This window comes from Cyprinus carpio, chromosome A12, assembly GCF_018340385.1.
Source record: "Cyprinus carpio isolate SPL01 chromosome A12, ASM1834038v1, whole genome shotgun sequence".
Taxonomy (NCBI): Eukaryota; Metazoa; Chordata; class Actinopteri; order Cypriniformes; family Cyprinidae; genus Cyprinus; species Cyprinus carpio.
This window is the reverse complement of record NC_056583.1, coordinates 3,482,919-3,506,211: the sequence shown is the minus strand read 5'-3', so window position 1 is coordinate 3,506,211 and position 23,293 is coordinate 3,482,919. Positions and strand designations below refer to the sequence as shown.

The window sequence follows — 23,293 nt, the reverse complement described above, 5'->3', positions numbered from 1 at the left end:
CGGGTGCTGAGCCTGTGGCTGTTCTATATACAAGCATCAATGTCTTGAACTTGATGCGAGCCGTAACCGGTAGCCAGTGCAAGGAGATAAAGAGAGGTGTAACATGGGCTCTTTTGGGCTTGTTGAAGACCAGTCATGCTGCTGCATTCTGAATCATTTGTAGAGGTTTGATTGTGCTTGATGGAAGTCCAGCCAGAAGAGCAATGCAGTAGTCCAGCCTAGAGATGACAAGGGCCTGGACAAGAAGTTGTGCTGCATGCTCCGTTAGAAAGGGCCTGATCTTTCTGATGTTGTGCAATGCAAACCTGAAAGATCGAGCAGTCTTTGCAATGTGGTCTTTGAAGGTCAGTTGATCATCAAAGATTACAAGATCATACAAAGATCATTCTAATATGCTGAGTTGCTGCTCAAGAAACATTCTGATTATCAATGCTGAAAACAGTTGTACTGACCAATATTTTTGTGGAAACTGGTACATTCAAGTTTTCAGGATTCAGAGATGAATATAAAGTTCAGAAGAACAGCATTTATTTGAAATAGAGATCTTCTGTAATATTATAAACGTCTTTACTGTCAATTTTGATCTATTTAATGCATCCTGATGAATAGAAACATTAATGACGTAGGGACCCCAAACATTGAATGTTTGGTGTGGTGTCGTTTGAGCTGTAAGTCATTACAGTATCTGAACTCGTGTTTGTGCTTTGTTTCAGGTGGATAAGAATCATGGAAGGTAATTCCTCGCGGGGGGGGGGACAGACGCAAATTCCTGTTTTCGGCCCCCATGATAAAAAAGGTACAAACGCTACGGATATGTTTTACAGTTTTTTTGTTTTTAAACAGCAGTTACGGCTCCTTGACTGATTCTGATTGGCTGAGCCAAGTTCGAAGCTGGTGTAAATTACTCTACAAACATATCCTTTGTTTAGGCTCGTGGTCTCAGCAACCACTTTGTTGGAACCAAACGTTTCTACCGACAACTGCATTGTTTGGTAGAAGAATCATGTTTTTATTAATATCGTTACACTTTCTTTGCCTTGTTATTTTGTGAAAATTGTACATATTGGAGTAATGTTTTTATAATGGGGGTAGTGTGGCCTAAGATAAGAGAGTAACCGAAGGTGCGGTTTCGCGTCTCAGGTCGGCCGGATTGTCGGTGGGGGAGGGGAGTGAATCCCAAGCGCTCTTTCCACCTTCAGTACCATGACTGAGGAGAGACCCTGACGCAAAGAACCAAACCCACAACTGCTCTCCGGCCTGTACACTGCTCGGCTGTGTGTTCACGTGGTGTGTACTTTGATGGGTTAAATGCAGACCACAACTTCTGAGTAGGGAACCCCAATACTTGGCCCCACAATTCCGTCCTTTCCTTCCTTATCACAGCCTTAGAGGGTTTACGTCAATCCGCTTCACATCATGCCAAAACAACGCCACTTAGCTGTTATCAATTCACTGTAAACCATGGCTTAACCAGGTTTTATGGCTGTCTTCAATCTGCTTACCACACTTTTTAAAACTTTGCCTTTTTTTCAAAACTTTACACACAAATCCAAAGAACTGCCACACACAAAATTCAAAATGCCTCACATCCTCTTGCAAAATTGAAGATACTGCATTCAAAATATCACAAAACACATCTAAAAAGCCAAAATCTGTCTTCGTATGCAAACACCTTTTGAAATAATATTCTATTGTTGGATATATCAATATAAACACAGTTATTCAAAAATCTAATGCTCTTCTTTCATGAGCTCCTGTGTAACCATTTCTGCACAAGATTGAAAACTAATTGTCAGAGAGATGTTGAAATATTCACAGTAAACACAAAAGCAAGATTGAAAGCAAACTTTTTTTTTTTAACTGTAATCATTTGTGTGTGTGAATAGCAGTATTACACAGTAGGAAAAGAAAGGAAACACATCAAGCATGTGTAGTTGTGTAGATGTGTGTGTATTGATTGGTTGTTGTTCAGTGACTCACATGTGAGGAGTTAGTGATGAAGGGTGGTACTTTTTGATTGGGGGTTAGAAAACGGGGAAATTCAACATTATGGCTGTGCAATGCATCAAAAAAGCGATTTCGATTTCGGCCTCCAACGATTATGAAAATACAACAATCGAGATAAAACGATTATTGAGCCCCCTTTTCTGCCCCCTTTCCAGCGGTGTGCTTTCGTTCCTCCATAAAACCCAATTTCACAGCAAATCAGAAAACATGTAACGCGACTTTTGCAAAATGGGTCGTTGCTTGCTGGATTGAAGTGTATAGATTATTCATGTTCTAAAAAGTGCTAAAGAGAATTGCACTGTATTTGCGTAAACCTCGTCGGTCATATAATAAATGAACCTAACCAGTGAGACTGAAAAGACATGTGTAACAGTTAAATTGGTTTGATAATTTTTATTTAATTTACTTAATTTTAACAGTAACTTGATTCGTGCAAACTCTTAAGTGATAGCAGCTAATATTCCTGCTGGACTGTGCTTTATATTAATCCAGGGTTCTCAAAGTGAGGGGGCTCAGGCACTGAAGGGGGCGTGGGTCATTAGGGCTGGCGTGAATATATAAAAAAAAACTATTCTCTATGTCAACATTTACGATATTTGATATATCTGTAAAAAACTGTAGACCAAGTGATCACTTACTGCTCTTTATTAAATGAACACATGTATATGTAACTCAAGTAGTGTAAAACAAGTACAGAAAGTGCATTCTGTCAACTTTTTTAGTGCATGCAATTCACAATTTACATTGTGCAACTGGGGGAAATGATTAAACTGGGATAAGGTTTTTTTTATTGTTTTATTTATTTTTTTAATATACAAGTTTTTAGCTTAAGAACACAAGTCTGTCTACTGTCTCTGGTTTAAGAGAAGCTCTGTGGCATAAAACTATGTTCCCACTGGCACTGAAAACCCTCTCAGATGGGGAGCTACAGGTGCTGGTCATATAATTAGAATATCATCAAAAAGTTGATTTATTTAACTAATTCCATTCAAAAAGTGAAACTTGTATATTATATTCATTCATTACACACAGACTGATATATTTCAAATGTTTATTTCTTTTAATTTTGATAACTCTAACTGACAAAATAAGGAAAAATCCAAATTCAGTTATCTCAGAAAATTAGAATATTGTGAAAAAGGTCAATATTGAAGACACCTGCTGCCACACTCTAATCAGCTAATTAGTAGATTTCATTTTCCACAGGACTGGCACCTGCACTCTGCGTGCAAAGCTACCAGGTACCTGGTGTTAAGGACCATGTTATCCCTGTTTCTTAATTGGCCAGCAAACTCGCCTTACCTTAACCCATAGAAAATCTATGGGGTATTGTGACGAGAAGATGCCGGTATGCCAGACCCAAGAATGCAGAAGAGCTGAAGGCCACTATCAGAGCAACCTGGACTTCATAACACCTGGAGAAAAGCTTACAGACTGATCGGGACTCCCATGCCACGCCAAGATCGCTGCAGTAATTCAGGCAAAAGGAGCCCCAACTAAGTAATTGAGTGCTGTACATGCCTATACTTTCATGTTCATACTTTTCACTTGGCAAAGATTTCTAAAAATCCTTTCTTTGTATTGGTCTTAAGTAACATTCTAATTTTCTGAGATATTGAATTTGGTATTTTCCATATTGTCAGTTATAATCATCAAAATTTAAAAAAAATAAACATTTGAAATATATCAGTCTGTGTGTAATGAATGAATATAATATACAAGTTTCACTTCTTTTTTGAATGGAATTAGTGAAATAACCAACTTTTGATGATATTCTAATTATATGACCAGCACCTGCATTTGCTGAAGACATAGGTATTTTCTTACATACGCTCTTGCAAACAAAGAAGCCGCTTCAGTATAGATGGCGTCCAGGAGCAGGTTAACAGGTGGTTAAAGACTGTGTCCGTTGTCAAAATGACAAATTCTACAAGGTGTTTCAGAAGAAGTGATGCAGGTGTTTTTTTTCACTCAAGCAAGTTGTTCAAATTAAAAGCCGCTCTATTTTTCATAAAGCTCTAGTGAAATCCATTTGCCAGTCTGAGGTGGGATGGGGGCGACATTTTTTTTCTAGGTTTAAGGGGGGCATGACCAAAAAAGTTTGAGAACCACCCGTGATTGATCAAACAACGAAACGACGAAAGACAAAATCACGACGACTGCTCTTTGCTTGCTTTATTACTGGACTGTTTAATTATTTTCAATAATTTTGTTGCTAATTTCAGTTACACTAATACATTACTATAGTATTGAGAATTGTGAAATTATGAAAATGTCTCTAAAATGTAGATGATAGAGCAACCTTATTTACAGAAAATGTATATTTAATATGTATCACTATCTTTAAACAAATCACTAACATAAAGTTTTGGTCATATTGCCCACTCATAATCATGATTACAATATTAACTGTAGGCATCAGTTCAGCCCTGATTAAAGCAGTGGTCTCTGTGTTTCAGGTGCAGAACGCTGCAGCGCGTGGCTCTACAGGATCCTGTCAAATGCACCGTTTCCTCCAAATATGCCACCGTTGATAAGCTGCAGCAGTATTACATCTTCATCCCATCCAAGTACAAGGTTCTGTCTTTATGAAACAGCTGACTCTGACCCTGAGGAGAGTGCTGTCAGTGGATGTGTGTGATGTGAGCTTGTGTTTGTTCGCAGGACTGTTATCTGGTTTCTATCTTGAATGAACTGGCTGGGAACTCTTTTCCATGGTTTTCTGCGGCACGTGTAATAATGCCCAGCGGGTGGCGCTCTTGCTCAGAAACCTGGGCATCACGGCCATCCCTCTCCACGGACAGATGAGTCAGGTACACACTCAGAGTACCATCTGAATAATACTGGTATAGAGACTGCACTGATTGAAATCTAGGGATGCACCAAATGTTCTGCAACCAAAACTATTAGGCGAAAATAGCAAAAAAAAAGCTATATAAGTGAAAAAGACTGAATAAATTGTACAACCGAACAATGACATATTTGGTGACGCAATCAAATACTAACCAGCATAGTGTGAGAAGCACCACTCTTTATAACGCAGCAAACATATCAGATTTAAAACTGTCAGAGAAAGATGCACAAAATCATTACAAGCACCGAAAGCTGTTTGCTGTTTAGCACTGCATCACATTTCTTCCATGAGAAGAGGAAGGGGGTTACTGTATGAGGGATCAAAATCACCAAAATGGCCATAAACAATTAGGAAATAATCTGCAGGAATGTTATGTTTTCTAATATACACATGAAAGGTTGCTTGGATTCTGTCAGCACAAGCTAGTTAGCCAGGGTTTTAAATTCTGCACTGAAACAGTAACATTTTATGTATTTTTTACAAGGCATGGATGTGGCACATATGTGGTGCGTGTGACAAACATCTTCCCAAATTCAAAATGAAAATGATGCAAAAATTTAATCCAATTCAGGCGGTCAAGGTGTTATAATATGCAAATTTATTAAAAAGAAAATAGAGAACAGAAACCACAAATCATAACTTGGAAATAAAGTTCTGGATAATAATAACAACCTACAAACATAAAAAATGTAAATCCAATGTTAGTACATTTTTAATAACAATCCATTTATGATGGATTGAACCCAACCAGTATTAATCAAAATATTAATACAATTGTAATTAAAACATAAACAATTATTCTGTTCGAGATCAAAAGTACCAAAATATTAGAGTATTAAAATATCAAAGTATCAGAGTATCAAAGTATCTTAATTTCAAGGTATCTGAATTTGAATAAAAACCTGTAAGAGTTCTAAGTCTGAGTCTAAGAGATTGTCGAGTGAAGCCAAAGAAGAGGAAGTGAGCTGAAAAGATAGAGAGACCAGAGTCTCAGAAAGTCAAACCCACTCTATTTTGCAGAGTCTATCTTATATACTGTTGTTCTAGGCATAAAGTCGTCATCTGGCTATCACTAATAACACCTGACCTTTAAAAATAGTCTAGTCAATGTCTCGATTTAGGACTTCTTCCTGCTTTTAGATTCAAAGTATCATACTGAAAATTCTAAGAAATATTGATACAAAAGACAATACATGCAGTTCAACGCTTCATATGCAAAATACAGACTCAGCTGACTACGCAGTTAGAAATACTGTGAAATTACATATGAAATATACCATAAAGTTTACCAAAAACATTTTTGAATATAAAAATGAAACCTGTGAATATATATATGAGACAGATCCTTACCATGAAATATTAATTTTTAATTTTTGAAATGAAACTTATTATTATGAATAGAACACATTCTGAGTACTGACTTCTCAGAATCTCTCAACAACACTTGGGTTTAATTTAAATCAGTGGACCTTCTCAGAATCTCTATCACCATGTGGATTTTCTTAGAATCATCCACACACCAGAAAATAATGTCGACTGGAATGTTAAAATTATTAAATTGATGGTTTCAGTAATTGATTTTTTACTTTGAAAAGCAGCACAAAACAGTAAAAAGCACCATTTTGGATATTTAATTTAAGCACGCCGAAAAAAAATAGCAAAATAAATGGGGAGGAAATGCAAAAAAAAAAAAGTGTTCCATATTCGATCTTCGCCCCAGTGTTTCATTTTATTCAGTTTTGGCTTCGGCCAAGAATTTTCATTGTGGTGTATACCTATTGAGAACATAAGCTGAATATGATCTGATTGTCTTCAGTAGAGCAGCTTCACCCTCCGGACTGCGAGCTCTTTCTCTCAGTGATTCTGCTGTTTTGCTCTCTTGTGAAGATGCTTTGAGTCAGACTGATCTGATGTGGCTCTCTGTTTCAGAACAAGCGTCTCGGTGGCTCTTAACAAGTTCAAGTCCAAGTCTCGCTCAGTCCTGCTGGCCACAGACGTGGCGTCTCGAGGCCTGGACATCCCCACATGTGGACTGCGTCATCAACTTCGACATCCCCACACACTCCAAGGTGAACACACACACACACACAAGCTTTATTCTTTACTGCTGTGATAAATCAGATTTCAAGCCCCTGAAATGCAGAGCTACGAGAAACACTGAACAGCCCAAACACTTATAAAGACAAACATACAAATTATTGAAGACACAGAATAAATATTTGGGCTTTTGTGATTTTAGCTTAATAATAGTTTTCTTTTTTAATATTTTTAGAGATATTTTTCTTAATATGAATCTCTAAATGTATCATCTGCAATACCACTGACTGTGTAACCACTAGAAGGCTGTATAGCCCTGTATATAAATACAAATAAATCATTTGCTGTAGAGAACGTAAGACATAAGCATTACTTATATTAGGTTTTGGATATATTTTCAGACATAATTAAAGACTGGTTTTAGTAAAAGTTGACATAGAGTGTTGATTTGAAGTGTCAGTTTTTTATCATTGCAGTCAAATCTGAAACAGAGAAGTATTTAGTTATAATGTGGATAGTCACACAGAATCATCTCATAATAAATAAATTGGTTTGGTGACAAAAGTCAACAAAACATAAAAAAATAAGTAATCTTTAAGAGTAGATTTATGAACCCGAATTCAAGCTTGTCATTAAATTCCAGATGCACTGCAGTGAAACAGCAACCACAGCTCCATTCTGTTTGGACACTAAAGAAAGATATCGTTAATATCTCTAGTAGCTGCTGTCAAATGATTAATCACATCCAAATAAAAGTTTTTTTTTACATAATATATGCGTGTAGCTGTGTATGATTATTCATCGTATATATAATTACAAACGACATTGCATGTATATACATTTAAGAAAAATGATTATGTTTATATATTAAATATATGGTTATCATATATATAAAATATAAGAATATAAATATATAAATTATATATGCATGTAAATATTTTCCAAAATATTTACTGTATGTATGTCAGGGTATTTATTTAATATACATAATAAATATACACAGTACACATACATATAGTATGTAAACAAAAAACTTTTATTTTGGATGTGATTAATCGTGATTAAACCATTTGACAGCAACTCAATCTCTAGACTTTCACTGGATGGATCAGAAATGATGAGAACAGAACATAAAAACATATCTTCTTTTGTGTTTCTACACATAAAATGAAAGTGCCACAGTTTCTAAATGATAGGAGGTGAATATAAACGATGATAGAATAATCAAACCACTCACTTTACGTCTGACTAAATGATCTGATATTAGATCTGCTATGAGATGTATCCTCGTGTGAATGATGATTTATGTTCATATCGGTGATGGTAAGTTAGTATCATTTTACTGACTCGCATCTTTGAGTCTCGTTGAATGAACAAATATTTTTTTCAAGTCATTTCGTTCATTTCAGCAGAATACAATTAAAATGCTAGATATTATAGCCAACACTCCCCCAACACCTACTTACATGACGTTGATCACATTTCTAGATAGAAAAATAAACTGATGCAACCAAGGCCAAGGCAAACATTGCATATTAAAAGTTAAAAAAAAGTGACGTTGACATTCAGCCAAGTATGGCTGAACCCATACTCAGAATTTGTGCTCTGCATTTAACCCATCCGAAGTGCACACACACGAGCAGTGAATACACACCCGGAGCAGTGGGCAGCCATATGCTGCGGCGCCGGGGAGCAGTTGGGGTTCAGTGCCTTGCTCAAGGCTAAGGCACCTCAGTCATGTGTATTGAGGGTGGAAGAGCGCGCCTGTACATTCACTCCCCCCACCTACAGATTCCTGCTGGCCCGGACTCGAACTCACAACCCTTCGAGTTGGGAGTCCGACTCTCTAAACCATTAGCCAACGACTTCCCCAACAAAACTGTATTAACTGTATGTTGTTGTTCTGGTGTAGGCATCTCTTTGTTTTATCAAAGTGATTTCCTCCATCACATGGATAAGTTTAAAACATGATCAGCTCTTAATTACTCACATTCAGTGTTCTGGAAAAGAACCATCATGACAGAAATTCACAAAAGTATAAACTGTAAGAAATAAAAAGCTGGCTAATTTGAGACACCAGAAATGCATCAGGTACCTGTTAAAAACTGTGTGTGTTTGTAAGCAAGGCTGGAATTAATTTCTGTATCCTAATACTGCTTCATCACGTGACAGAAGAACGACTCTGACTCAGAGACTCAAGAGAGATGAGCTAATGTGTGTAATGTGTTTATTATGGGCTGTTTGTTTGCTGTTTAGCTCAGTGAAAATGCTTGGGTTAGATCGTGATTGTTGATCAGCACATGATGTTCTTTTGTGCTGACATGAATCTGTTTCTCTCTCTCAGGACTACATCCATCGGTAGGCCGCACCGCCAGAGCAGGGAGATCTGGGATAATCCCGGGTCAGACATTCGTCCACACAGTCAGTCTCAGTCTTCCTGTCTCGGTTAGTAAACTCTCTCAGTGTCTCTCAGGTGTGTATTGCGCAGCAGCAAATCACACAGGCCTCTCATTTGTGTATTGTGCAGGTATGATGTGGAGCTGTTCCAGCCGAATCGAAGCCACTCGATCGCGGAGAGAAACTGCCCGCCTTCCCACACAGGAAGAGGGAAGTGCGTGATGCTGCTGGGAGCGAGTGATGCGAAGCCAGAGATTCGCTCGGACTTGGTACGTGCCTCCTTCTGTTTGTGTGTGTGAGATCTCTGATGAATGTTAGTCTGATGAACGCATGCGTGCTCGTTTCTGTTAGGAGATGAAGGAAAGCTCAGAGAAGCAGGAAGCGCCCCAAAAGCAGACGAGGAAGCAGCAGCTGATGACGGAGAACAGTCAAGTGGCGTGAAGGAAGAAGATCAAGGGCGGCCGTTCAGAGGAAGAGCGAGAAGCGAAGGCCGCTGAGAACTGTGCTGGTGTTGCTTAGTACATCTAATAAATAATGCATTTTTCCACACCTTCAGCGTCATTGCTTTTTTATTTTGCCTTTTTGACCACAAAATAGATGTGTCTTGATAGAAGTGAAAAGTGGGTTCATAATTCATAAAGCACAATACTCCTCTGTCCTGGAGCTCTATCCAGGGAAGAGAGAAATCACTAGGGCTGGGGGGAAAATATTGATCCTCCCTGTTTTACTACAGTCTCATTTTGACAAACCCGACAACAATCCTTAAATCCCAAGAATTAATCACTCCTGTTTTCCAATTGATTTTGTGAAACAAAGCGTAGAGAAACTTTATTTGTAGTGCCTCCCACACAATAACCTGAGCTTACATTTGATGTGAAACCAGCAAGTCTCCACATAAATTCTGTCAGTTTAGTTTATAAAATATAATCAGTAAATGTTTTTGTCTCTCATTCGTGTGCTGACAGATGCTGTAGTGAATGCTCAGACGATCATCTCTTCCTCTTTACTACTAGTTTCAGCAGAAAATAAACATGAACGAACATCAGAATCAGAACAACTCACTGAAATCAGTTTTCTGAATCATGGAATCCATCAATCAGTGATTCAACTGCAGAAAGATGTCAGTAACATCTGTAGTTTAATAACAGGAGTATGGAGAAGTGTTAGTTCTTATTCATTGCGATCAAATGATCACTTGCTGCTCATTGTTCCATTTGCCCCGTACAGAACTGGGAAAAAGGGCTTTTGTCTTACTCAGCTCCTTCTGCATGGAACTTATTGCAAAAGGACTTGAAATTATCTGAACTTATTTCCTTAAATGCTTTTTAAGTCCAGATTGAGAGAACCAGAAATGAGCCTGTTTAAATTGTAAATGTTTTTAATTATTTGTATTGTATAACTTTCATAAAAGTAATTTACTGTGTTTTTTGCTGCCTCTTGGCCAGGACTCCTTGAAAAAGAGGGTTTTTAATCTCAATGGGACTTTCCTGGTTAAATAAAGGTTAAAGAAAAAAAAAAAAAAAACATGTAAATATGTATCTTTATTTTCAAATATATTATAAAAGCCATATGTGCACTAATATTAATAATGTAGCAACTGATGGGGTTTATTGTGTAGTTTACAGCATTAGTTGAGATTGAAGAATTTGAGGAGTTTATAAGATGTTCTTCATTTCAAATCCAGTGGTAATTAAACTCAGACAGGAAAGAGTAAATTAACATTTACTGGGATTATGATTCTGATTGGATGAACATGTTCTTGTTCATAGCACATCTTACTGATTATTATTATGGTGACTGTGTTGGTACTAAGTGATGCCGAACAGGTCAGTGGTCATTTCTGTAGACTGAGTTTATTTCTATGGTCGTGTTGATCTGGCGGTTATTGAACACTTCTCATGGGAGCCTGCAATGAAACTCAACTTACACCGCGTTACAACACACATCAGCCAATACACAGTTTAAAAAAAAAAAAAAAAAAAAAAAAAATATATATGTATATGTATGATGGAACATTTACATAGTTCAGTCAAAAACATTACAAGTTAAGTCAAGTCACCTTTATTTATATAGCGCTTTAAACAAAAAAGATTTCGTCAAAGTATATATGATAGGAACATTTACATAGTTCAGTCAAAAACATTACACAAGTTAGGTCAAGTCACCTTTATTTATATACTTGCACTTGTAACCAAAACAGATTTCGTTCAAAAGCAACTGAACCAACATTAATTAGAAAACAGTGTCAATAATGCAAAATGACAGTTAAGGCAGTTCATCATTGAATTCAGTGATGTCATCATTGCAGCTCAGTTCGGTTTAAATAGTATCTGTGCACTAATATTGCCAATCAAGTCAATGATATCGCTGTAAATGAGGGAGTGTCCCCCAACTAAGTAAGTCAGAGGCGACAGCGGAAAGGGACCAAAAAACTCCATCAGTGCCAGGAATGGAGAAAAAAACCTTGGGAGAAACCAGGCTCAGGTTGGGGGTCCAGTTCGTCCTCTGGACCAGACGAAAACAGAAGTTCAATTCACAGGCTGCAGCCAAGTCAGACTGTGCGAAGAATCATCTGTTTCCTGTGGTCTTGTCATGGTGGTCGTATGAGACAAGGTCTCTTTACAGGGGATCTGTCTCTGGGACTCTAGTTGTCCTGGTGCTCCGCTGTCTTTTTTGAGAGGAAAATGCTGTAGAGGTCCGTGGCTTTAAAGGTGCTACATCCACACCATTCCTAACTGATGACTGGATACGAGGCACATAAGTCTGAGATCCGGGTGACTTCAGTGACCCTCGAATGATCTGTTTTTTTTTTTTCTGATACAGACTTACCGATCTGGTGGCTACGGACTATGACCTTAGTTTTTTTCAAATAAGCCGAGAAACAGAAGCTGATATTAGCCTAGATGAAGCATTCTTCTCCTGATGATAGCTCCCAAGGTACCATGTAAAGCGTGAAGCTTAACGTCCTAGTACTGAGCCGTGCAGTACTCCATACTGCCTTGTGGAACAATGATACCTCTTCATCAGTGTTAAAATTGATGGCGGTCATATAATACGATTTAACCAGGCTAATGCACTTCCATTCAATGCCAACAAAGTGTTCTAGTCTATGCAAAAGAATAGTGGGTCAATTGTCGAACGCAGCACTAAGAGCCAATTAGCACTAATAGAGCCGATACAACCACAGCAGATGATAACAGCAGGTCATTTGTAACCTCTAAGGGAGCCGTCTCAGTCACTACTGATCGGTCTAAATCTGACTGGATGCCATTTTTCTCTAAAAATAATGCGTTTGAGGATACTAATCTTTTCTATTATCTTCTGAAATGACAAAGGGAGATTGTCAAGATTGGTCTATGTAGTGGACGGTCAGCACTTTGGGGTAACAGTTGCTGGTGTTTGTGATGAGAGGCTTAACCCTACAGCCTAATAACAATGAGGAATTAATAATAGTCATAAGAGGATCTATGACTTCTGGAAGCACCTCTTTTAGGAGCTTAGATGGAATAGGGTCTAACATACATGTTGTTGGTTTAGATGATTTAACAAGTTTTTACAATTCTTCCTCTCCTATAGTAGAGAAAATGAGTGGAACTGTTCCTCAGGGGATCTATAGTGCACTGTCTGTGTATACTGTAGCGATGGCTGCATGTTACAATTTTTATCTGCTAATAGTCTCGACTTTAGAAGTAATAGTAGTTCATAAAGTCATTACTGCTGTGCTGTTGAGAATGTCCAACACTTGGTGATTGCTTTACTTTTCGTATAATTTTACCATTCGTATTGCATAAATACTGGGGTTTGTTTGTTATTCTTCTAAACGAGAAACCGAAAAAGTAATCGAGATTAGCAGTTTTTAATGCTTTTTTGTAAGATAGTTTACTTTTTCCCTCCAACAATACGAAATACTTCTAGTTTTGTTTTCCTCACAGCGTGCCGCTCCGCATTTTCCCGGGCTGCTCTCTTAGTGTGCTATTGTGCTCATTACAACCACGGTGTCAGACTGTTTTCCCCTTAACCTTCCTTACGCGTAAGAGTCAACTGTATTTAAAATGCCTAAAAAAGAGAAAAAAGAGTCCCATAGTTTCTGTTACATCATCAAGTTGTTCTGAGGTTTTGGATATGCTAAGGAATTGGGATACATCAGAAGGTTACTTACACAAGCAGTCTTTTGTGTAGAAGTGATGGTTTCTACCATACTTGTAACAAGAAGTGGAATTTACATGTTTTAGCTATATGAAGTTTGCACAAAACTACCATAATGATCTGAGATATCATCGCTTGGCTGCATAATTTCAACACCATCAACATCAATTCCATGTGACAGTATTAAATCTAGAGTATGATTTCGACAATGGGTAGGTCCTGAGACATGTTGTCTAACCCCAATAGAGTTCAGAATGTCTATAAATGCTGATCCCAAATGCATCTTTTTTCATTATCAATATGGATATTAAAATCACCAACAATTAAAACTTTATCTGCAGCCAGCACTAACTCGGATGTAAAATCAGCAAACTCTTTAATAAAGTCTGTATGGTGCCCTGGTGGCCTGTATACAGTAGCCAGTACAAACATCACAGGGGATTTATCATTAACATTTGTTTCTCTGGATAATGTTATATTAAGGCACCAATACTTCAAAACGAGTTATACTTGAAGCCTGCCCTCTGAGAAATCCTGAAAACATTGTTATAAATTGAAGCAACACCTCCCCCTTTACCTTTTGGACGTGGCTCATGTTTATAACAGTATTCTTGGGGTGTAGACTCATTTAAAATAATGTAAAATCATCAGGTTTTAGCCAGTTTTCTGTCAAACAGAGTGCATCTAGATTATGATCAGTGATCATATTATTTACAAAAAGTGCTTTCGTATAAAGGGACCTGATATTCAATAAGCCAAGCTTTATCATTTGTTTATCCTAGTGCATCTGTTTTTTATTTGTTGAACCTCAATTAAATTGTTGCTCTTAAATTCGTTTGGACGTTTTTTGTATTTTCTAGCCCGGGGAACAGACACAGTCTCTATAGTGTGATATCTAGGTGAAAGAGTCTCTATGTGCTGAGAATTAACTGACTTCTGTGACTGGGAGGCGGCTAGCAGACAGTCCGGTTTAGCCAGTTTGTCTGCTTCCTGACCTGGGCCCCAGTTAGTCAAGTACAAACTCTAAGACTATGTGCCATATATCTAGAAAGAAGAGTGGCACCACCCCAGGAGGGATGAAGACCATCTCTTTTCAACAGGTCAGGTCTGCCCCAAAAGCTTGTCCAAATTGTCTATGAAACCTATGTTATTCTGCGGGCACCACTTAGACATCCAGCCATTGAGTGATGACAATCTGCTATGTATCTCATCACCACGGTAAGCAGGGACGGGACCAGAGCATATTACAGTGTCTGACATCATGCTTGCAAGTTCACACCCCTAGAACCCTCTTTAATGTTATTTTTAGTGATCTCCCGACTGGCGAAGTCGAACATCATTAGCACCGGCGTGAATAACAATCTTACTGTATTTACGTTTAGCATTAGCCAGCACTTTTAAATTTGCTAAGATGTCAGGCGCTCCTGGCTCCCGGTAAACATTGGACTATGGTGGCTGGTGTCTCTATTTTCCCATTCCGTACAATAGAATTGCCAATAACTAGAGCACTTTCATCAGGTTTCTCAGTGGGTGCATCACTGAGTGGGGAGAACCTGTTTAATGTTTTGATCGGAACAGAAGAGTGGTGTTTAGACCCACGACTATGCCGCCTCACAGTCAACCGTTTGCCCTGCTGCAAAGGCCCTGTTACCGAAAAACCGAACAAGGTACAGGACTCCCTGAGCTAGACGCATCCAAAGCCGTATCTAGAGCCCTCACATTCTTACTGCTCCTCAATTAAAGTTTGGATGCGTGTCTCCTAATTCTGAAATCTTCTCTGTCAGCCGAACTATTTCCCTGCATTTATCACATGTGAATCCCTAATCACCGACAGAGATAGATAAACTATACATGTGGCAAGCAGTGCAAATAACAATAGCAGGAGAAGCCATTACTCACCCGTAATTGATGAATGCTCTTACCAGTGTTGTTTGATGAACTTGTGAAAACCGTAGAGAGAGAGTAACGAGAGAGAGGAGAGGAGGAAAGAAAACAGCGATAGGCACAAATGGAAACGCTAATGACAAGCTAACGAGTGCTAACACAATGCAGGTGCACTGCACTCGCGGATTTAAAATAAAAGTGAACGATCAAATTAATCAGATTAGATTGATAGATAATAATCAGAAATATGGTGGGAATTAAGTTATATTTTATCACTTTAAACAACAGAGAGTGACAGTAATATAAAGATTCTACAGAAAAACAAAGCTACACGGAGCTACGATCACAAACAGCAGCAGCACGGCAAGCAGGAAGCAGGAATAACACTGTCCAACAGCGACACCCACAGGTAGGCAATGTGAAATGGAAAGCCTGATGCCTAACAAAGGCAAAGCCGTTCCACAGTCTGGGGGGCTACAGCCTCAAAGGACAGATCTCCCCGGGTTTTATATAACGAGTCTTTGGGACAATTAAAAGACTTTGGCCTGCTGATCGAAGGGAACGACCTGGGGAGTATGTGCATAGCAAGTCAGTGATGTATTGTGGGGCCTGACCATTTAAAGCTCTAAAAATGAAAACTAATATTTTAAAATAATGCGAAATTTGATAGGTATCAGTGTAGGGAGGAATATAAAAATAGGGTTGATGTGAGCCCGTCTGCCAGAATCCATTAAAAGCCTTGCAGAGCATTTTGTACCATTTGGAGACGATTTAGAGCAGATTTGTTAAGAAAAGTAAAAGAGGTTACAATAATCTAAACATGAAGAAACAAAAGCATGAATAACCATCTCAAGATCAGAGTCCGTTAAAATCATCCTCAATTTAGCAATATTTCTTAGGTGATAAAAACAATTTCTGACCAGAAGTCTCGAATGGCAGTCCAAAAAAAAGTTTTATTGCTCAGGTAAGAGGAAAACCACTTTAAAACGGGCCCAGCCACACCAAACTCATTTTCCAATCTATGTAACAATATTTTGTGGTCCACTTTATTAAAGGCTGATGATAAATCCAATAAAACCAATACTGGGTATCTTCCTGAGTCGGCCGCCATTTGGACTTCGTTAGATACTTCGAGGAGAGCAGTCTCGGTAGAGTGCATCTTTCTAAAGCCAGACTGATACTTAGCCAGGAGGCCATTGTTACTACTTGGAGAAAGTAGTAGCTGAGCAGCTGACAGCTTTTCTAAGACTTTTGAAAGAAAAGGCAGTTTAGATATTGGCCTATAATTGCAATGCTCCGCTGGATCCAAATGGATCTTTTTTTAAAATGGGGCTTATCACTGCCTGTTTATAAAAATTTGGGACGATCCCAGTGGAAAGTGAAATGTTAATAATTTTGAACAACAATAGAACCAACAGATCGATTACTTTAACAAAACATGGATGTTGGTATTGCACTTACTGATATTAGCATTTACTCCTGAAGCGGCACACGCTCAAAACGCAGGTCACCTTTCGACGGAACCTATGCTCACTTTCTCCATCTCGCCTATCCTCTGTGGTTTCATCCTCACTTCCTTCACTCTCTCAGTTTTCAGCTCTGGAAACGAACAGTGCTACGGACACTCTTTGCTCCACTCTAACCTCTTGCTTGGACAACTTTTGCCCACTGTCGTCTATACCAGCCCGCACCACCCCATCTGCCCCCTGGCTGTCCGATGTTCTCCGTGAACATCGCTCTAAACTCAGGGCTGCAGAGAGGAAATGGCTTAAATCAAGAAACTCTACTGACCTCAGTGTGTATCAGTCTCTCCTCTCTTTCCTTCTCTGCAAACGTCTTCACTGCTAAAACATCATACTACCACGACAAAATTAACAACTGTTGTGACGGTCTGACACTCTTCAAAACCTTCTCTTCTCTTCTTAATCTGTGCCTCCTCCTTCATTGACTCTTACAGCTGACGACTTTGCAGTTTTCTTCACAAATAAGACAAGAACCATCAGTGACCAATTCTCCACACCGCAGACTGAGGATAACTTCACAATGACTAATGCACACTCTCTCTCCTCCTTCTCTCCACTCTCAGAGACGGACGTTTCCAAACTTATCCTGTCCAGGGGGGGGGCCATCATCCTACTACTTGCCCACTGGATCCGATCCCCACTCACCTCCTTCAAGCGATTTCTTCTTCAGTCATACCTTCACTTACTCACATTATCAACTCCTCTCTTTCACTCTGGAACATTTCCCTCAGCATTTAAGCAGGCTCGGGTAAGCCCACTGCTGAAGAACCCATCTCTAAATCCAGCACTTCTAGGAAACTACAGACTGGTATCCCTTCTTCCATTCATTGCAAAGACACTTGAATGGGCTGTGTTCAACCAGCTCCCTATGTTTCTTGTACAGAACAACCTCCTGGACAGCAACCAATCTGGCTTCAAAAGTGGCCACTCAACTGAGACTGCCCTGCTCTCGGTTACCGAAGCCCTGCGACTGGCAAGAGCAGCTTCAAAATCCTCAGTACTCATTTTGCTGGACCTGTCTGCTGCTTTTGACACCGTTAATCACCAGATTCTCCTGTCCACCCTCAGAAAGATGGGCATCTCTTGAACCGCACTCCAGTGGCTTAACTCCTACCTCAAACAGATACAGATAGCTCTCGATGGCGCCGCAGACGGCTGCTTTAGTGCTTGGCTCTCCAGTGTTTGTACTGTTTTTGTTCGTTTTTCCTGTTTTTTGTTTAACAAACACGATCCGTTTCACCAGGGAAGAACTGCTGAACATTCGGCAGAACACACCACAAGATCTTTTACTGGATTTCAATTATTCAGACGTTTTACTGAACATTGTTGTCGGCGGAGCAGCGGCGCTGATCAAACGCTTCAGGACGCTCAAACGGGGGAAGCGAGCTGGTGCGCTCATTAGACTCAGGAAGCGCGGATTTCGAACGCCGTTGCCTAGCATCCATCTGGCAAATCTCTTCTCTCTACCCAACAAAACGGACGAAATCCTTCTGCTCTCTCGGGCAAATAAGGATTTCTCACACTCTGCTGCTCTGTGTTTCACGGAAACCTGGCTCAATAACGCCATACCGGACAGCGCGCTCCATCTGCCGGGCTTTCAGCTGTTCAGAGCGGATCGCGACGCAGAATCAACGGGGAAATCGCGCGGCGGCGGGACATGCTTTTACATCAATGAACGGTGGTGTACAGATGTAACTTTGTTAAAGAAGATGTGCTGCTCAGATCTAGAAACACTCTTCATTAACTGCAAGCCATTCTATTCGCCGCGGGAGTATTCACTCGTTCATTCTGGTGAGTGTTTATATCCCTCCGCAAGCGCACGTAAGTCTGGCTTTACAGAAACTCGCTGACCAGATCACAGAGACAGAACAACAACACCCGGACTCTGTTTTAATCATTCTTGGGTACTTTAATAAAGCCAATCTCTCCCGTGAACTGCCAAAATACAGACAGCATGTTACATGTCCCACCAGAGACAGTAATATATTGGATCACTGTTACACACACAAAAAGGATGCATATCACTCTGTTCCACGAGCAGCTTTGGGACTGTCTGATCACTGTCTGATTCATCTTATACCAACCTACAGGCAGAAACTTAAATCTGCTAAACCTGCAGTAAAGACTGTAAAGAGATGGACCAACGAAACAGAGCAGGATTTAAAAAGCCTGTTTTGACCTCACTGATTGGAGTGGTTTTTGAAGCTGCTACCACCGATCTGGACGAACTCACAGAGACCGTAACATCATATATTAGTTTTTTGTGAGGATATATGCATTCCTACCAGGACTTATTTAACATTCAACAATGATAAGCCATGGTTTACAGCAAAACTCAGACATCTTCGTCAGGCCAAAGAGGATGCCTACAGAAATGGGGACAGAGTCTTGTACAATCAGGCCAGGAACACACTGAACAAAGAGATTAGAGCGGCTAAAAAGACCTACGCTAAAAAGTTGGAAGACCAGTTTACTTCCAACGACTCAACTTCAGTGTGGAGTGGACTGAGAGCCATCACTAATTACAAGACACCATCCTCCTGCACTGGACTAATCAACGACTTGCTAACGACCTGAATGAGTTTTATTGTAGATTTGAAACCCCCAACACCCATTCTGACCATCTCTCTACACAACCGTTAACACCTCCTGCAATACCCCTCTCCACACCTCCTGCTCTTCAAATCTGTGAAGATGATGTGCACCAGGTCTTCAGGAAGAACAAAAGAAGAAAAGCACCAGGCCCAGATGGCGTTACACCAGCCTGTTTGAAAACCTGTGCTGACCAGCTGGCCCCCATCTTTTCACAGATCTTCAACAGATCTCTCGAGTTGTGTGAAGTGCCTTTCTGCTTCAAACGCTCCACCATCATCCCCATTCCAAAGAAACCCAAGATTACAGGACTTAATGATTACAGACCTGTGGCTCTAACGTCTGTCGTCATGAAGTCTTTGAAAAACTGGTTCTACCTTATCTGAAGGACATCACTGGACTCTTACTGGACCCCAGTTTGCTTACTGAGCAAACAGGTCCGTGGATGATGCAATCAACATGGGACTGGACTTCATCCTGCAACATCTGGACAAAACAGGGATTTATGTGATGATCCTGTTTTGTGGACTTCAGTTCGGATTTCAACACCATCATCCAAACCGTCCTCCAGACCAAACTGACCCAGCTCTCTGTTCCTAGCTCTATCTGTCAGTGGATCACCAGCTTTCTGACAGATAAGCAACAGCTAGTGAGACTGGGGAAATTCATGTCCAACAGCTGCTCCACCAACACTGGTGCCCCTCAGGGATGTGTTCTCTCCCCACTGCTCTTCTCTGCGCTGTACACCAACGACTGCACCTCAAAAGACCCCTCTGTCAAGCTCCTGAAGTTTGCAGACGACACCACACTCTCATCGGTCTCATCCAGGACGGTGACGAGTCTGCTTACAGACAAGAGGTTGAGCAGCTGGCTGTCTGGTGCAGTCTTAACAACCTGGAGCTGAACACGCTCAAAAAAGGTGGAGATGATCGTGGACTTCAGAAGAAACCCCCCTGCACTCCCCCCACTCACCATCACGAACAGCACTGTGGCTGCAGTGGAGTCATTCAGATTCCTGGGAACCACCATCTCTCAGGACCTGAAGTGGGACAATCACATTGACTCCATTGTTAAAAAGGCCCAACAAAGGTTGTACTTCCTTCGCCAGCTGAGGAAGTTTAACCTGCCACAGGAGCTGCTGAAACAGTTCTACTCAGCCGTCATTGAGTCTGTCCTGTGTACTTCAATAACTGTGTGGTTTGGTTCAGCTACAAAATCAGAAGACTACAGAGAACGGTTCAGACTGCTGAAAGGATTATTGGTACTCCCCTGCCCACCCTTCAAGAACTGTATACATCCAGAGTGAGGAAAAGGGCTCAGAAAATCACTCTGGATCCCTCACACCCAAGTTACCCCATCTTTGAACTTTTGCCATCTGGCCGGCGCTTTAGAGCTGCAAATACCAGGACAGTCAGGCACAAGAACAGTTTCTTCCCCCAGGCAATCTACCTCATGAACAGTTAAATGTTCCCCACTTATACAATAAAAATGTGCAATATCCTTATATTTATTTGTTACCCCTTCATCCTAGTACATCCCTGCATCTTACTCAATCCAATTCCATTATCATTTATAGCACAATTGTTTATACACTTATTTATCTGTAAAGGGTTTTTATTTTTTATTTTTTTGACTGTGTGTTGTTGTCTTTGTGTACTGGAAGCTTATGTCACTAAAACAAATTCCTTGTATGCGCAAGCATACTTGGCAATAAAGCTATTTCTGATTCTGATTCTGATTCTCTTTCTGATAGATCCTTCATGGTGTCTTGGAGGGGTGAAGTTTCTAAGCCACAACAACTTGCTACTGGGGTTCCTCAAGGCTCAGTACTTGGACCACTTCTCTTCTCCATCTACATGACGTCATTAGGATCTGTCATTCAGAAGCATGGCTTTTCCTATCACTGCTACGCTTTTTTTTTTTTGGAGGCGGTGTATTTATATGTGTAGGTTGGACTTAATGTTTTGTGTTCGGTGTGTTGGTTGGGACTTAGTCATATAGGTTGGACTTAGTTTTTTTAGGTGGGTTGGACTCAGTAATATGTGGCTGGTTGTGACAGTCATATTGGTTGGACATAGTTATGTGACTGGTTGGGACTTAGTCATACTGGTTGGATTTAGTGTTTTGTGTGGGTTGGACTTAGTCATATAAGCTGGTTGGGACTTAGCCATTGGTTTGACTTAGTGTTTTGGGTGGGTTGGACTGAGTGTTTTTTGAGTGGTTTTGAGTGTTTTTTGGAGTGGTTTGGTTAGGTTTTGGGTGGTTTTGGTAGGGTTGGTGTTGGTTTTGAGTGGTTTTGAGTGTTCTTGAGTGGTTTTGAGTGGTTTTTGAGTGCTTCTGAGTGTTTTTTGAGGGGTTGGTTAGGTTTTGGGTGGTTTTGGTAGGGTTGGTGTTGGGTTAGGGGAATGAAACGTCCAAGGTTCAAACCTAAGGTCTGAACCTGGTTGTGCTCGGTCCATCCGTCCACTGACCACGTAAAGACCCATCCAAGCCAGGCCAAGTTCACAAGCACGCATCCCCTCTCATCCTTACATCTGATTGTGGGCACGACCTCCCGATCAAAAAGCCTCCCAATGTGACCCAGGGTTAAGCAGCCCAGGGTTAGAGTGATTAGGGTGTTTTTCCCAGGTTTACGCCACAGTGGTTACCAATGGTTAAGTTTAGGGCCAGGGTGGGTATAGCCACCGGGGTTACTAACGGGTAGGTTTAGAGCCAGGGTGTGTATAGCCATAGGAGTTAGGGTTAGGTTAGGGTTAGGATTAGAAAAAATCCAAGAGCTGAAGCACAGTCCAGCTCTGGTAATGCACAGTCCTTCAATACTCCTTCTGGCCGCTCTCCTGCCTCGGCCAAGGCCTGCCCCCACGGCCTAGGCCCACTACGTCACCACCAATATATTTGGTCTTTTTAACGTTGAACCACAGATAGTGAGATTTTTAATCGTATAGACGAGTATTGTTTTTCAATAATAAATGTTGTTTTTTATATTAAGGTTTTTATAGTATTTATTAATATTTATGGATAATACTTCTCCATATAAATTATTAGGGGTGGAATGGGTAGGATTAGGACGGGTGGGGCTACAATGATGTAATTTATTAGGGGTAGAATGGGTAGGATTAGGATGGGTGGAGCTAAAATGATGTAATTTATTAGGGGTAGAATGGGTAGGATTAGGATAGGGTTAGGGTTAGAGTTAGGGTTAGGATTAGAAAAAATCCAAGAGCTGAAGCACAGTCCAGCTCTGGTAATGCACAGTCCTTCAATACTCCTTCTGGCCGCTCTCCTGCCTCGGCCAAGGCCTGCCCCCACGGCCTAGGCCCACTACTTCACCACCAATATATTTGGTCTTTTTAACGTTGAACCACAGATAGTGAGATTTTTAATCGTATAGACGTGTATTGTTTTCAATAATAAATGTTGTTTTTATAATAAGGTTTTTATAGTATTTATTAATATTTATGGATAATACTTCTCCATATAAATTATTAGGGGTAGAATGGGTAGGATTAGGATGGGTGGGGCTACAATGATGTAATTTATTAGGGGTAGAATGGGTAGGATTATGATGGGTGGGGCTAAAATGATGTCATTTATTAGGGGTAGAATGGGTAGGAGTTAGGGTTAGGGTTAGGGTTAGAGTTAGGGTTAGGGTTAGGGTTAGGGTTAGGGTTAGGGTTAGGTTAGAGTTAGGGTTAGAGTTAGGGTTAGGTTATATAGATAAATGCGAAGAGTGGTCACTTATGAAGTGGTCGACCCCCCCATATCTCGTGACCCTTACGTGCTAGAGTGCTCAAACTTGGTTTATTATACTCCTTGAGGCACCCTCAGTCGATTGCCCTTGGTTTCGTTGCTC

General features: G+C 40.2%; 1 protein-coding gene and 1 long non-coding RNA gene across 2 annotated transcripts in view; both read left to right on the top strand.

The window, feature by feature from the left end:
• Positions 1-23,293, top strand: part of LOC109099905 (myosin light chain 4-like) — a 117,903-nt gene that overhangs the window by 85,323 nt on the left and 9,287 nt on the right. The gene's annotated exons all lie outside the window — the stretch shown is intronic.
• On the top strand, positions 4,472-9,273 carry LOC122146955. The gene is made up of 4 exons (XR_006161293.1): positions 4,472-4,584; positions 4,672-4,820; positions 6,791-6,930; positions 9,243-9,273. It is a non-coding gene; the product is annotated as an uncharacterized LOC122146955 (long non-coding RNA).